Here is a 17,111-nt window from a genome sequence, read left to right as displayed (position 1 = left end):
GAGGTTTCTATTTCCGAGATGCAGGACAAAGCGTTATAAAAATCGCTTTGTCCCCGTTGCTGTCACTGAATTAAATAAGAACTGTTTTTGATTCGAAATATTAAAGTATGTGTCACAGTGAGTTTTATATATTTACTAGGTATGTGTGTTTTTAAAGGGATGTCAAATGCTGTCATTTGTCTGTAAAGCAAATTTACCTTGCCTTTGGGTATAAATAAAGTTACCTTACCTGCAGACGCTGTGCGCAGAGGTTCAGGAGCAGAAGTCCCGTTGTAAACATATCACGGCAGACCCGACGATGTTTGCATGAACCCTGCACTAGGCCCAACTGACACATATATTTGATTCCAAATACAAAAAATAATGTGTAACCTGCTGGAAGAATGTAGGAGGTTGAGACAGGATCTCAACACTTGGTGTCTGCAACAAAAGACAACAATATGTGGGCCGATCGTGGCTCAAGAGTTGGCAGCTCGTCTTGTAATCGGAAGGTTGCCGGTTCGAGCCCTGGCTTGGACAGTCTCGGTCGTTGTGTCCTTGGGCAAAAAAGCACTTTGGGGTCCTTAGGGACGAGTAAAGCGCTCTACAAATACAGGCCATGTAATGGCAGAAACGTTCTCTAGTGTAAATCCTGACTAGTTCATTAACTACAGATCAGTTTCAGTGAACATTATTCACAGAGGGATCTGAGTTCCTTATACCAGACTCTACAGAAACTGTAACACTGTACAGCTCTGCGACTCAACAATGTAACACACACTAGAATCATCAAATAAAGCCCCACTAACCACTAGAACTAGAACTAACTAACTAGCACTGGACACTTGCATATTAGAGATTTCTACCACCATAGGAGGCGAGATATCATCCTTGAACCAGAGCATCCAGCCCTCAATTTCGGACATAAAAAGCGACGTGGCCAGGCATGATAACACTTTGACTGAACTGCAGGACTGTGCCTCGAACCACTCTGACACCATCGCCACTCTCCAGGCCACTGTGGAGCGTTTGTCTGCGGAGGTAAAGAAGTTAGATGAGAGATGTGGAGCTCTTGAGGCACTCCAGGAGGAATCATTTAAGAACTGCAGGAATACCAGAAGGCACAGAGGGACCCAAGATGACTGAGTTGGTTCACACCTGTTGGCGGAGGCGCTATCTCTCGAGGAGAAGCCACTCATCGATCGAGCACATAGAGTGAATCGCCAGCGTCCCAAACAAAGTCATCTTCCTCGGCCCATCATCTTGAGATTGCACTACTACCACATTGGTGAGGAGATTCTGCTGAAAGCTGCAGAGAACAAGAACCTGATGTATAAGGGTTTTTAAAATAAACATCCTCCCAGATTTCCCTCCCTCTGTTGGAAACGCAGAGCCGCATGTGCAAATATGAGAGGAAGACTACGTGGGATGACCGGCGTCAGGTACAGACTGCTATACCCTGCAAAGCTGTTAGTGACCCATGGTGATGTGAGGAAAAGCTTTACCGATCCCAAAGAGACCGTAGACTACGCGGAGAAGCACCTCTCCCACCCACCTTCAAATGTATTAAAAGCAAGGATATATCTATATGTCTAACGCTGACACAGCACTGTGTTTCTTCTTTTCCCTTTATATTCCATGTAAAGGTGAATATGGAGCGTTTATGGAGCTCGTTTATTGACCAGCTGTCAGTTAGAAGGTAAGAGTTACTAGGTTAACAGAGGTTAGCAGTAACAGTACGGGGAAGTATATTGTGTTGTTCTTTTGTTGGTTTTTATTTTATCCTACTTTACTTTGTTATTTTGATTTTACCTGTTGTGAGTGCTTCCCGTAATTCTCCTTTTTCTTGCGCCGCTGCGGCCAGAGTTCACAACATTACATATTTTTGTATCTATAAACAGGAAGCTGACACTCTCCAGACTTTATCAAAGGTGTGAGCGTCACAGCAGAGGCCTTTGTGTCAACGTAGCTGAAGACAAAACACAGAAACACATGAAGGAGATTTTCCTGGCCTGGATTTTATACAAATATTCTGCAGTACATCAAAAATGAAAGAAAACCATTAGTCAACATATGAACATCACCTCTGAAGTTACAGAGCTTTGATTGGAGACACAGCTGAGCGTTTTGCATTTTGCATAATTAATTACATAATTAATTATGTAACCATAATTAAATGGTTACATCATCTTTAAAGTCCCCAGAGATCAGGAAAAGGGCCTGAGGGTGCTGTGTTTGGAGTCTGCTGGTTACAGTGTGCAGGACCTCACAGGCTGCTGCAGCGTTAGCAGAGGGCGGGACATACACAGCTATCATAATCACGTGTGTAAACTCTCGTGGTAGATAGTACGGTCTCATGCTAACCGCTAGCAGCTCAATGTCCTTACAGCATAGCGTCTCTTTGATAGAGAAATGCCCAGAGTTACACCATCTATCGTTCACAAACACAGCCAGACCCCCTCCTCCCTTCTTACCACTCTCCGCTGTTCTGTCATAAGAGGCTCAGCAGCTAAAGCAGCACACCTGGGTCTCCCAGCCTATTAAAAGCAGCCCTTTGCTTCACCTGCTTCACTAAACATTATTATTTTAAGCAGAGTGGTGTGATTTATGTAGGCATTGCTGTGTGACAGGATGACTTTTCTTGCACACCCACCAAATGAGGGCGCACATGCTTCCACGCCCACTGGTGACTGCACACATCCTTTCAAGGAAGCATTTCATTCATCCCTAACAAATGGAAGAAAACACTGTGCAGCGTGTTCAGGTTTGAACGTGGCCCTGGCCTCTCTCTGCATCCACCTGGCACATGCAACACACATCCACTCCCTGCTGAACTGCTTGTATTTGATGTGTTGAAGTTTTGGTAAAGTTTGAATAAATTCCACTTTATTTATAGGAACATTTCATCTGTGGACTCCTGCTTCCCCTCTCCTTGAGCCAGTTTGTGACGGGAACATGACATAAGAAAAGTAATTTATCCCTTTTTGATTCTGTGTATCTGGCGCTCATCCAGTGAGTTCACACTTGGCAGAAACAGACTGAATTTGTCTGGAGAACTTTGGCTTCAGCCAAGTTAGATAAACACACTGTGTCTCTGTCAAAACAGCAGTGTAGTTGTGGCACCCCTGTGAGGGAATGACCACATGAATATTATTTTGTGTAAAACACTCATGTAACGGGACATTTTTCATTGCTATATGTATTTATTTTCAGTTTCTTTAAGAGGATAGAAAATCCATGTAACAGGGATTCATTTTATGTTAGAAAGCAGTGAGGGCGGAACTGTGGTGCTTGCTCCGGGGTTTCGGGGAGCAGTAAGTGGAGCCCACCTTCCGCTGCTTCCTCAGACACGTTCTGGAGGAAAGCAGAGACGCATCGTGTCTTCCTTACTCTGCTCTTCACCTGCTTTTACAGGTCGGTACACGGTGCTCGCACCGAAAATGTTGTTTATTGTCACCATGGTTACCCACGTTAATGTGAATGGGAGAGTTAAGGCGGTCCGCCAAAGTTATTTATATGTAAACACGGGAGAAAACCAGAGGAGTGTCCCGCGCGACCGCACCGCGAGCCCGCTCGTTAGGTGGAGCGCTCGTGAAGCAGAGTCAGTGCGCTCCTATGCTCTGTGCAAACGTGTTGTAATGCTCCAATCAAATCAGTTCTGTGAGATGTGAATGTTAATAGTTCTGTTAAAGTGACTGAGTAGATTAGCTAGTGTAACACAAGCACTCTGAGCAACTCTGTGTAGCTAACAGAGGCATTCATGGGTTGATTCAACAAGCTGTGTTTCATGATGCACTAAATAGTGATTTTGCCAGTAAATTACTGGAGGGAACAAATGTAATGTATTTACCAATGCTGTTATTGAATAGAACTGTTTAGCCAGTAAGACACTGCAGAAGACAATGTGATGTGTTTATTGATATGATAAAAGGATGTAGCTGTTATGGAAAGAAGTGTGAACTTGAGAAACTGAACCAGTTAAAAAGAGTATATTTCACTGATGTTGTGAAATAAGTAAATGTAATTGATGTGAATGAGGAACCAGCTGAACAGTATATTGAAAGCTCATGTTTAGTGTTTTATAGCATTTATTTGTGTGAAATAAATCAGACTCAGACACGTTCTGGAGGAAAGCAGAGACGCATCGTGTCTTCCTTACTCTGCTCTTCACCTGCTTTTACAGGTAACATATTTGTCATCGAGGTCTTCATCCTTGGGACCCGTAACATAGTAACTTCTTCATTGTTATACTTCTATAGTTTTCCCATTTTGTGAGCTGTGGATGTGGAAAGTGTCTCAGTGACACATCCACATGAAAACGGCGTTACCTTCGTTCATTTGCACGTCAAATGAACGAGCTGTTTGGACTTTAACGTCACAGCTGATGCTTCGATACTCGAACTCAAGAGTTCAGCTTCCACTCAGAGGTACAAGTACACACAGCAAAGATAAACGTGTACACAAGGTGGAACCCACAAGTGCACAGCTCCAACCAGAGATGGGCAGTAATCTGATTACTTTTTTCAAGAAATGAGTAAAGTGAGGGATTACTATTGCAAAAAAGGTAATTAGATTACTGTTACTTTCCCGTAAGCACGCTGCGTTACTGCGTTACTAAAACCGCAGCTGTGTGCAGATGAACAATGGATAATCTATCGAGTGTGGAGAGAGTGTGAGCGTGCAGCGTTTAAAGCGTGGAAGCACTGACCTTACTTTGAGTTTGACTCTGTAAAAAGTGACAAAAACATTAGCATCCGCTGTTCACTGCGTGGGAAGACAACATGCTCACTCACTATGTGTTAATGGGCATGCTTATTTATAACTTTGATAAAATGTCATAAAAATAATTCCATGCCAGCTCACCATTGGTGATCAGGTAGTTTCTGTTCCAGTTCCAGTCCCATAAATCATGAAGCTTGCTGCCAGAAAAGCTTCAAATCTCCTTTGAAAGCTGTTTGTGGTCTTGATTGTGGGAGCTTCAGTTGTCTGACTCCAGCTGCCACACAGTGCTCACTGATATCATTTGCAAAAACCCCAGTGTGACAATATTTATCAGTGAAGCAGAAATCAGGAAGTGACGACTTTTCTTTGAACATTTGCTAAGGCTAAGCTGTGCTTTCTACCACAGTTGGGAATTTCCTGGTTTACAACAAATTATTGTGTCAACACCGCATAAGATTTCAAACTACAGGAAAATCACTGGAGTTATAAGAGGCAGACAACGACACACACACCACATGCATGCTGTTGCTATTTATTGTGGATTAACCTGTCAAGGGCAAGAACAAAAGAATTCTGCCTCAAATACAGGAAATCATAGCTTTCCTGTATTTCCTCCATTGTTGGCATGCTGGTTAGTGCTGTTGCTCCACAGTAAGAAGGTCCTGGGCTAAATTATCCATGAATGTAAACGGCTGTGTGTTTCTATCTGATAGACTGGTGAGCTGTCCAGGGTGTACCCTGCCTGGTAACCTATCACTTCAGGGTTATTTCCCAGCCCTGCTGCAACCAGGATAGAGATAGGAGGATGGTAGTTGTTGTAGACCCATTCAATTTCAATTGAAGGATTAAAATGTTCCAGGAGCTCAACTTACTCCATCTGAACATGTTTCAATCGTGTTTTATGAACACAACATGCAGCTTTACTGAATATGAAAAGGTTGTGTTGATTTAACTCAGTTGTTTAAGTCAAAGGAGCTTGCAAAGAAAAGCGTCTGGACTTCTTTAAGTTGCTTGAAGACGTTTCACCTCTCATCCGAGAAGCTTCTTCAGTTCTAAGGTCAAATGGTGGAGAGTCCCAGATATAAACCTAGTGGGAGTGACCCCCCACAGAGGGACAAAAGGACCCCCTGATGATCCTCTAATCGCCTGAGCCAAGGTGGGAAACTGGGCGTGGGTCCCAATCAGCCAGTTGTTTAAGTTTCTGCCAAAGCAAAACCTTTGTGTGCAACCAGTGTCCACTATTGAATCAAGTAAATCCAACATGTTTTTGTCAGTGCAAAAGGAGTTACGGTGCCTGTATTCCTGCACAATATTGTCCCGGGAGGGAGAAAAACTTTCTGGTGAAGTTTTGGTTGATTTTTGGGTTTTGCTTGACACTAGGTTGATTTTATCAGTGAGGTTTGGATTGTTTTCTTTCTCTAAGAGAGAGAAAGATGGTTTTATGCTTGGACATGTTTGCAATGGGCCCCAGTATTTGTTACTTTATTAGTATTTTATTGGTTGCGTTTGTTTGTGCTTTTGTTACAGTGCACTGAGATAAGAACATCTGAGAGGTGTGATCCACCGGTGGTGATATTTTGGTATTTTGTGAGTTCCCGATTTAACAAATCAGCTCTTTAATCCAGACCTGAGAGGTTGAACTTTAAAGCTCTATAAAATATTCTTACTGGAAACAGTGGCAAAGTGTTTTTCTCCATGATTATAATGGGCTTGGGAGAAATTCACTGATATGTGACATTGATCACATGAGAAGTCCTGAGCCTAAAAGGATTGCAGCGAGTCAATCCAGTCCAAAAACAAGGAGCTGTTTTCCTTTAAAATGATGACGTCATCTTGCTGGTGATGGAGGCTCGAATAGGCTGCGCGTGAGACTCCATTATCAGCAATATCTGGTATGAATGTGTGTGGATGTATGCATGTGACTGGACTGTGACGGACTGACGACTAAAAATTTAACTGACTTGACACTGAGACAAAAACGGTGCCGACTTTAGGATTAGTGAATGTCCACAACAATTCACCCAGCCTGTAGAAGAAGGGTGGAGGTTTTGTCTTGCTTTGTTTTGTTGTTGCAGGAGCAGAAGGATGACAGAGACTAAAGGGGGAGGCTGTAGCTTCACATGAGTGTGAGCTGCAGACTGAACCCTTTGGTTGCTAATGTTGAGTCACTGATGTTTGCATTAAGAAAATTGTGTTTTAGTAGCTGTGTTTTAATTAAGGTATCACATTATATTGTTGGGAATGTTAAATGCTAAAGTGAAGAAAAGCTTTGATTTCACTCATGACTGAACATGTTATTATTAACCATAGCAGGCCACTGTAAAGAGTCAATTAACTGTTATAGAGGAAAAAAGGCCAAAAACTCTGTTAATACCTATGAATAACAGGGAATGATAGACTTGTCACATTCAAAATAGAGATATGTAATAACAAACACGGGTCCGTGTCATTTAGGTTCTCCATTGAAATAGTCAATCATTTAGAAAAGTAGAATATATATATATACAGTGGGGCAAAAAAGTATTTAGTCAGCCACCGATTGTGCAAGTTCCCCCACCTAAAATGATGACAGAGGTCAGTAATTTGCACCAGAGGTACACTTCAACTGTGAGAGACAGAATGTGAAAAAAAAATCCATGAATTCACATGGTAGGATTTGTAAAGAATTTATTCGTAAATCAGGGTGGAAAATAAGTATTTGGTCAATAACAAAAATACAACTCAATACTTTGTAACATAACCTTTGTTGGCAATAACAGAGGTCAAACATTTACTATAGGTCTTTACCAGGTTTGCACACACAGTAGCTGGTATTTTGGCCCATTCCTCCATGCAGATCTTCTCGAGAGCAGTGATGTTTTGGGGCTGTCGCCGAGCAACACGGACTATCAACTCCCGCCACAGATTTTCTATGGGGTTGAGGTCTGGAGACTGGCTAGGCCACTCCAGGGCTTTCAAATGCTTCTTACGGAGCCACTCCTTTGTTGCCCGGGCGGTGTGTTTTGGATCATTGTCATGTTGGAAGACCCAGCCTCGTTTCATCTTCAAAGTTCTCACTGATGGAAGGAGGTTTTGGCTCAAAATCTCACGATACATGGCCCCATTCATTCTGTCCTTAACACGGATCAGTCGTCCTGTCCCCTTGGCAGAAAAACAGCCCCATAGCATGATGTTTCCACCCCCATGCTTCACAGTAGGTACGGTGTTCTTGGGATGCAACTCAGTATTCTTCGTCCTCCAAACACGACGAGTTGAGTTTATACCAAAAAGTTCTACTTTGGTTTCATCTGACCACATGACATTCTCCCAATCCTCTGCTGTATCATCCATGTGCTCTCTGGCAAACTTCAGACGGGCCTGGAGATGCACTGGCTTCAGCAGCGGAACACGTCTGGCACTGCGGGATTTGATTCCCTGCCGTTGTAGTGTGTTACTGATGGTGACCTTTGTTACTTTGGTCCCAGCTCTCTGCAGGTCATTCACCAGGTCCCCCCGTGTGGTTCTGGGATCTTTGCTCACTGTTCTCATGATCATTTTGACCCCACGGGATGAGATCTTGCGTGGAGCCCCAGATCGAGGGAGATTATCAGTGGTCTTGTATGTCTTCCATTTTCTGATGATTGCTCCCACAGTTGATTTTTTCACACCAAGCTGCTTGCCTATTGTAGATTCACTCTTCCCAGTCTGGTGCAGGTCTACAATACTTTTCCTGGTGTCCTTCGAAAGCTCTTTGGTCTTGGCCATGGCGGAGTTTGGAGTCTGACTGTTTGAGGCTGTGGACAGTTGTCTTTTATACAGATGATGAGTTCAAACAGGTGCCATTCATACAGGTAACGAGTGGGGGACAGAAAAGCTTCTTACAGAAGACGTTACAGGTCTGTGAGAGCCAGAGATTTTCCTTGTTTGAGGTGACCAAATACTTATTTTCCACCCTGATTTACGAATAAATTCTTTACAAATCCTACCATGTGGATTCATGGATTTTTTTTTCACATTCTGTCTCTCACAGTTGAAGTGTACCTCTGGTGCAAATTACTGACCTCTGTCATCATTCTAGGTGGGGGAACTTGCACAATCGGTGGCTGACTAAATACTTTTTTGCCCCACTGTGTATATATATATATATATATATATATATATATATATATATATATATATATATATATTAGGGGTGCAACGATATTCGTATCGATATTGAACCGTTCGATACAGTGCTTTCGGTTCGGTACGCATATGTATCGAACAATACAAAATTTGTAATTTATTTTATCAACTTTCCTTCTGACGATGCTGTCTGTGTTGAGCGCTCAGTGAATCTGCGTTCGACTACTCCGCCTCGGCTCGAGAGTACAGCCTAGGCGGAGTAGTCGAACGCAGATTCACTGAGCGCTCAACACAGACAGCATGGTCAGAAGGAAGAGCGCAGGGCAAGCTAGCGAGACAGAAGTGGACCTCCCCCACCCTCATTCAGATCTGGCGTTTGGAATTATTTTGGTTTTCATGTGACGTATGACCCTGAAGGTAAGCGAGTCATGGACTCAGGTAAAACAGTATGTTGGATGTGCCATGCAATGTTCAATTACATTGGTGTGAACTAGTGTGTTAGCGCAGTTAGCTGGTTAACGTGTTGGCCGTCTAGCCCCATGCACGGGACGATCGGCGGTAGCTCGTTAACGGAGATTTGCCGTGTTGTGGCGTTAAGGTTATTTCAACGAGATTAATCTGAAAGCACTAGTGGGAACACAACGAATATGACTGCACATTTACGCCGACATCATCCTAGTGCAAAGACAAAAACAACAAGCATGCATGCTACAAACTTTAGCCGAGTCATTTAGACAGCTGTTAGCACGTGATTCTCCTTATGCTGCTGAGAATATAGCCCAGAAGAAGCGGATAGTATAGCTTTTATTTTGGAAAGAGACATTTTTCTGTAATAAACTCTCTTTTCCAAGATGAGTGATTCCTCAATCAGATACAGGGCTCGCAATATCGCTAGCCCGACGTCCCGGGGCTAGCGATTTTTTTCAGTCGGGGTACCAAAATCTATCTCTGCCCTGCCCGTCGGGCTATTGTAGGAAAAATATATGTCAATGCTTTTGCATTCTTTCAGAAATGTAGCTGGGTAATTATGTCATTGGCATCGGTGAGCCACTGTCAATATGTGACATATTGAAATCGCGTTTGAATTTGCGCTTGTTTTTTTGCTTTCACTTTGCAATCGTGCGAACTGTGTATAGAGAGCGACAGAACTGATCTGTGAGTGATGATAATTTGTGCACCAATTCCTCTGACATCGTCTTATTAATCGTTAGCTTACTATGCAAACATGACAAGTGAAATCTCCCGCAGCTTAAACATGTGAGAGGTTGATCGCGCAGAGAATCGCTGAGTGCGTGTGTAAAAGCAGCAGGATATATGATATATATTTTATATTATTTTAGTTCTGCTGAGCCAAATAAGACAGGTCAGGGTGAAGAAGTGACAGCCAAAGAAAAGCTTACCACAAAACGGAGAAGTTATGACAAATCAGACTATAAGGCAAAAAGAAAGTGCAGCTTTATGGTTTCATGGACAAAAGAATTTCTGTGGCTGCAATATGACGAGCTATATAACCAGGGCTGCACATAAGTGGTCCGCAGGTGCGTATTCGTTGTCAAAATAAAAAACACGCACAAGGGTTAGGGTTAAATTTAAAAACTGTACTTTTGAGTTAAAATATATATTTATAATTTTAATAAATGACAAATTAAAAATGCATGAACATTTTTTTGTATCGAAAAAATATCGAACCGTGACACCAAAGTATCGAACCGAACCGTGAATTTTGTGTATCGTTGCACCCCTAATGTATATATGTCTCAACGCTGTTTCTCAATAATATTAAAAACCTAAAAACTATTGTTGTGGAAGATAGAAGTCACTGTGACAGCCCTCTGACTGTGGAGGACGTTTGTAATCCTATTTCTGCACTTAAGGCCAACAAATCTCCCGGCACAGATGGTTTAACTGCAGAGTTTTATGAATCATTTTCTAATCTCCTGGCGCCGTTCTTACTGCAGCTTTTCATAGGAAGTGTAGAGAATAACATCCTCCCTCCTACTCTTACTCAGGGTCTCATAACACTTATTCCAAAGCCAAACAAAGACTTACTTCTTATTGATAATTGGAGACCCATCTGTCTGCTCAATGATGACTATGAGATTATGGCTTTAGTACTTGCTAACAGAATGAAAGAGTTCTTGGACACAATTATCGATGAGACACAATCAGGCTTTATGAGAAACAGACACCTTTCTAAGAACATGAGACTGGTTTTAGATCTACTTGATTACTCTGATTTGGTATCTGACTATAGCTTCATTCTCTTCCTGGATTTTTAAAAGGCTTTTGATACAATTGAACATCAATTTATTTTCCACTCTTTGGAAAAATTTGGCATTTTTCTGTAAAGCTATCAAAACCTTGTACACGAATGGCAATAGCTCAATTAAAACGATTAAGACTCCACCCCGAGATTTGACCTGTTATACAAGGAATCAGCACAGCTGATAAGGAGCTCATCATCAGCCAGCTAGCTGATGACACCACACTCTTCTTGAAGAATGCAAATCAAATCCGTCCAGCCCTTAGTGTTATTAGTGATTTCTCTGAGGCATCTGCTTTATGTCGAAATCTAAAAAAATTTGAATTACTAGCAATTAAAAGCTGCACTGCAAATGCTCTCTGTAACATTTCTGTTAAACAAGAAGTCACATGCCCAGGACTGTTAATATCCAAAGACCAAAAGTCAAGATGCTCGTCAAACTTGTCAAACAGTGTTGGGGAATTCTCAGTGGTGCTTGGTGCCATACCCTCAGGGACTTTAATGTTATATAAAAACACTGACAGCTCAATATCTGCCTCAGTCACTCTCCCTGATCCAGCTGAGTCAGCAGTGGGAAAAATCTGCTTTTCACAGGAACTTGGTAACAGCAATAAGAGAATACGTAGTTTATTCCAAGAAGATATCATGTCTCTCCCATATATAGAATATCTTACTGGAACCGACATGTTCCAGATATCACCTGGAAGACAGTCTGGATGATCCCATAAATATCTAATTGTGAACAAGGTGAAGGAAATCTCATATAAAATTCTTCATAAATGTTACCCAGCCAGTCACTATATGGTAACATTTAAAAGAGACATAAATACTAATTGAACTTTCTGTGGGGATCATCCAGAAACTGTGGCACATCTCTTTTGGTTCCTCTACACAGAGATTCTGGAAGAATTTAGCAGTTTTGTTATTGTCTATAGTTTAAGGGAGTTTTCTTTACGATGGGAAAATGTTTTATTCTTTTTCTTTAAGTTCCCCAGGAAGAATGATAAATGTTTTTTTATAAAAAAAATTGTTAATACTTTTAGCTATTTTATATCCATAAATGTAAGTTTATTAATAAAACACCATATTTCTGCCGTTTTATAAGGATATGAATTGTACATACAATCAATTTCAGACTCAACCAACAAAAAGCCTCTCAGAACAATATTTATATTGTAACAGTTGCTATTGTAATGCAGTGTATCACCACATGGCGGCGCCTCCTGTCTCACAACTGGTGTCACCCCCTTTTTGTTCTTCTTCGCACTCCTCCTGTAATGGATGCTCCCGTGTGTACGCGGACTAGTGTCCTCTTTAGTAATGTGTGGTAGAGGTAGCACTTTTATTTTTGATATTGTAAATAAATGAGTACTTTTTGGAAAGTCAGAAGCTGTTGCTCATTCGCTATCCATCTGCACACCTCCGCGGCTGGCTTCATCTCCACTGCACGTTACAACTGGCGCCCGAACTTTTTCCCCTTGGACTTCAGACGATTTTTGCATCCCGCCGAGGATTCTTCTCTTCTAGCACGTGAACTGTCTCGGAAATCCCCCCAGTTTTGCGGACACTCGGACGTTTTCTCCAGCCATGGCCGCAGCCTCAGCTCAGGTGGGACCCGACTAATTTCTGGATACCGTGGTGTGCTGCTGCTCCGCTTGGGAGAAAGAAAAAGAGAGAAGCTGACTCCGCGACGCGAATGGACTCCGTGGATTTGTTATTTGTTGTTGGTTTTGTCTTCTAAGGATTAATTCTTCTGTGGAGAGCCTGGACATGAACATTTCTGCTGGCTTTTCATTCCCCTTTACCTCTGCTGAGACTGACTGTAGCACATGTAAGTGATAGCTTGGCTGACTACAACCGTTGGTGCTGGTCTTCGGCTCAGTATAACAAAACGACTTAAAACTAATCTTGCATTGAGCTCTAGTGTTGCAGACATGCTATTGTAATAACATGGTTCTGATCACTCCAGTCTAATTTCAGTTGTTGGGCAAAATTTTATATGTGGTTTTTCTAAATTTAATCTTGAACGCATTTTTGCAGTTTTGTCTTTCTAGTCTGACCTAACTGACTCTTTTACTGCTATATCAATAACTGTACTGTGCCCTGGAGCGGCTTAATTTTTTTGAAATCGCAATGGCACATTGCCCAGACGACTCTGACTCAGACATGGAACTTACCTCGTTACCTATGTGCCAGATAGTTGAAAATGTGACTCCTAGCCTTAGCCAACAAGTGGTGGAGTTAAGAACTGAGGTGAATAAGCTTAGTGATTGTTTACGTGACTCACTGAACATACAGCAGAGTTTACTAAGGCAGTGGGACCAACTCACAACAGGGAACTCTCCCCCTCCTGCAGTCCCACAGTCTCCTGTTTTCCCAATGGCCACATCGACACCTCATGTTCATGTGATGGACAAAACTGAACCCACCAACAGTACCAATCCGTTCCTGCCCAGCAACCCATTTCAACCTACAAATCCTTTCCTCCCATCTCACTCACTTGAACTCAGCAGCACTTCCAGAGTGATTGCGGCAGCTTTACATCACGCAAAGCTGGAGCCTCCTGTGTATGCTGGGGACGGAAAAGTGCAACCTGAGGACTGGTTAAATGCAGTTGGCACATACAAAGCCTCATTGAACCTAACTGATGGGCAATTGCTAAACGAACTGCCACACTTTCTTGCAAAAGAGCCCGGGAAATGGTTCAAGGCACTGAGCTCCCACATCACATCATGGGCTCAATTCTGTCAACTGTTTAAGACAGTTTTTCTGCCCTCCGACAACCAAGAACGCATCCTGAGAGGAATTTTGGATCGTGTTCAGGCTCAGGACGAGCCGCTCCCAACCTTTGTCGCCCACATGTTGAGTGAGTTTGACAAACTGAAGAGCCCCCCACCTGAAAAAGACAGAATTGACCTAATTAGTAAACATGCTCTCGAAAAATACAGAGTTGCCCTGTATGGCGCTAATGTCACTTCTGTAATGGACCTGCTGCTACGCGCTCATGAGCTTCACTCAGTGCTTGGACCACAAAGACCACAGCCTGCTTTATGTAGCAAAGACAACTATAAGCCTGAACCTTACTGCTTCAAATGCTCTCAGCCAGGGTTCACTACACGCACCTGCCCAAACTGTAACACCCAACCTCATTTGCCACAACGAGCCTCGAACACCGCTAGGCATGGCCCAGTCCAGCCATTGCCAGCACTCTGGCCCCTCTGATCCTGGCCATGAAAAGGTCAGCACCACATCCCAGCCACAATACAGGCAGTCGGGAAACTACAGGGGGGGGAGGACATTTCACAGAGGCCAACCTTCCCCCAGTTACTAACGGAGCCTCACACGCCCGATTCACTACAGGGTGGACACAGTCTTGGACACTTGGAAGACAATTTTTCACAAGTCCACTGGAATACCCCACTAAGAACGAAAGTGAACTTCAATGCTTCATCTGTGGATGCTACCCTCGACACGGGTGCTTCCCTCTCGGCTGTACGAACAGATCTCATTCAAGTAAATGACTCTTACCCTAGAAACACAAGTGAGTGGAATGGTCCTGCAGTTAACCTCGCCAATAATGCTCCCTGTATCCCTGTTGGTGTTATTTGTCTCAATATTGGATTCATGAACAAGAACTTTTACCAGCGTTTTGCCATAATACCAGATTTGTCCTCTCCTTTCATTCTGGGAATGGATTTTATGGCAAGAGCTTCTGTTTCTATTCACATTCCCACTAGAACAGTCTACATTGAGGACATCCCCTGCCCACTTGCAGACAATGAAGAGGACCTTCAAAATGATTACTCACATTCACCTGGAACACTGATGTCTTTGGACTTGGTTCGCTCAGACTTAACAGCCAAACTGTCTGAAGCAAGTCTCTCAGAGAACAACAAGGATGCTTTACTAAATCTGCTCAGCAAGTTTAGCTCCTTGTTTGATGGTCAACTTGGTCGAATGGCTCTCACTGAGCACGCCATAGAGACTGGCAATGCAACACCTGTCAAACTCCCACCCTATCGCACGTCACCTGCTAAGAAACGTGTGATTGAAGAACAGGTGCAACAAATGTTGAAGGACAACATCATTGAACCTTCCACAAGCCCTTGGGCAGCTCCTGTAGTCATTGTAAATAGAGCGGCCACGGAACCAAGGTTTTGTGTGGACTTTCGAGGGCTCAACCAAGTTACCCGAAAAGACTCTTATCCCCTGCCTCGTGTAGATGAGTCTTTGGACTTTCTGTTAAGAGGAAAGTTTGTCTCGACATTGGACTTAGCGCGAGGCTATTGGCAGGTTGCTGTAGCAGAGGACTCGAAGCCTAAAACTGCCTTCATCTCTCACTGCGGTCTCTTCCAGTTTCGGGTGCTGCCCTTTGGGCTCTGCAACGCACCTGCAACTTTTCAGAGACTCATGAACTCTGTGCTTGCTGGCCTCATTTACAAAACGCGCGCAGTCTACCTGGATGACATTGTTATCACCTCACCTACCTTTGAAGAGCACTTAGTGGATCTTGAGGAGGTGCTGGGAAGACTCCAGGCTGCTGGCTTGTCATTGAAGCTCAAAAAGTGCCAATTCTGCCTCGATGAATTCACCTTTCTCGGATACCGCATCACATCATCAGGTGTTAAGCCCGATCCGGACAAAGTAAAGGCGGTTAAGGAGTTTGATACCCCAACCTCAGTGAAACACGTCCGTCAGTTCCTTGGCTTGACTGGCTATTATCGACGCTTCATTCAGAACTATCCCCGCCATGCCGAACCTCTTCACGCCATCACCAGAAAGGACAATGCTTTCCACTGGGACGACAGCTGTCGAAGGGCCATGGACACTTTGAAGGATCATGTCACATCAGCCCCGATCCTGTCATTTCCAGACTTCAACCGTCCCTTTTCCATTCACGCCGATGCATGTGACATTGGTCTTGGGGCAGTGTTGATGCAAAAGGATGACAAGGGTCGTGAGTACGTTGTGGCTTTTGCTAGTCGCTCCCTTCACAAAGCTGAACTCCCCTACTGCACTTCAGAGAAGGAGTACCTCGCTGTGATATGGGCTCTGGAACACTTCCGCCCATATGTTGAAGGTGTTCATGTTACTATCTTCACTGACCACAACAGTCTCAGGTGGCTCATGTCTCGTCAAAACCCAACGGGCCGACTCGCCCGCTGGTCACTTCGTTTGCAGGACTTTGATTTCACAATAGTGCACAAACCTGGTGCACAGAACAAAGTTCCCGACGCACTGTCACGCAACCCTTTGCCTCTGACCTGTGACAGGCCGACTGATCTTTTACCAGATCATGCTGTTATGGGCAGCCTGGACATTCGTACTCTGCCCCCCGTCATTCTGGCTGACCGTTCACAATTGAGACAGCTACAGTTAGACGATCATGTCACAGGTCCACTCCTCAGAGACATTGAAGCAGACTCTCTGAACAGCTCGGACAATGCCACCTTGTTACAGTATGTTGTGTATGACTCTTTTGTATCACAGAGAACCCAAGTTCACATGTGCTTTGCACCCTTTGAAAGAGCTGAAACTGTTTGCCCCTACTTCCATGAGAGGCACCTTGCTGGACTATTACCATGACCACCCCACAGCAGGTCACTTGGGTGTTTCTAAGACATTGGCTAGACTGCGTTTTAGGTTTTTCTGGCCCAAAATGGCAGCTGATGTGAAACGCTATGTGATTTCATGCTCAGTGTGCCAACTCACCAAGCCAAGTCAGAAAAAAGCAGCCGGTCTTATGGTTCCCATTGTCCCCCAGAGTATGTGGGAGTGGATTTTGTTGGGCCACTTCCCCGCACCCCCACTGGTAATGCTTATTTGATCGTGTTTGTTGACTATTTGACTAAATGGGTTGAAGCCAGTGCTGTCAAAGAAGCTACATCTCAGGTAGCAGCTGGTAAATTCGTCACTGACATTTTTGCTAGGCGTGGTACACCCACTTACCTCATTTCTGACAGAGGGTCTCCTTTTGTGAGTGAGCTTTTTGAACATGTTGTTTCTGCCTTAGGCTCGGTGCACAGACTCACTACGGCATATC

The 17,111-nt window shown here is 43.6% G+C and overlaps 1 protein-coding gene across 3 annotated transcripts in view; it reads left to right on the top strand.

Moving 5' to 3' along the window:
- Positions 1 to 800: 800 nt before the first annotated feature.
- Positions 801 to 17,111, top strand: part of LOC113017361 (phospholipase D1-like) — a 34,808-nt gene continuing 18,497 nt past the window's right edge. The window contains exon 1 of one of the 3 annotated variants that reach the window (XR_013905127.1): positions 801 to 4,162. The gene's annotated coding sequence lies outside the window, so the exon portion shown is untranslated. The remainder of the gene's footprint in view (positions 4,163 to 17,111) is intronic. The other 2 variants (XR_013905124.1, XR_013905135.1) reach the window with 2 other exon arrangements.

The sequence above is a fragment of the Astatotilapia calliptera genome, chromosome 3 (assembly GCF_964374335.1).
Source record: "Astatotilapia calliptera chromosome 3, fAstCal68.1, whole genome shotgun sequence".
NCBI lineage: Eukaryota > Metazoa > Chordata > Actinopteri > Cichliformes > Cichlidae > Astatotilapia > Astatotilapia calliptera.
This window is presented reverse-complemented; position numbering and strand designations above follow the sequence as displayed.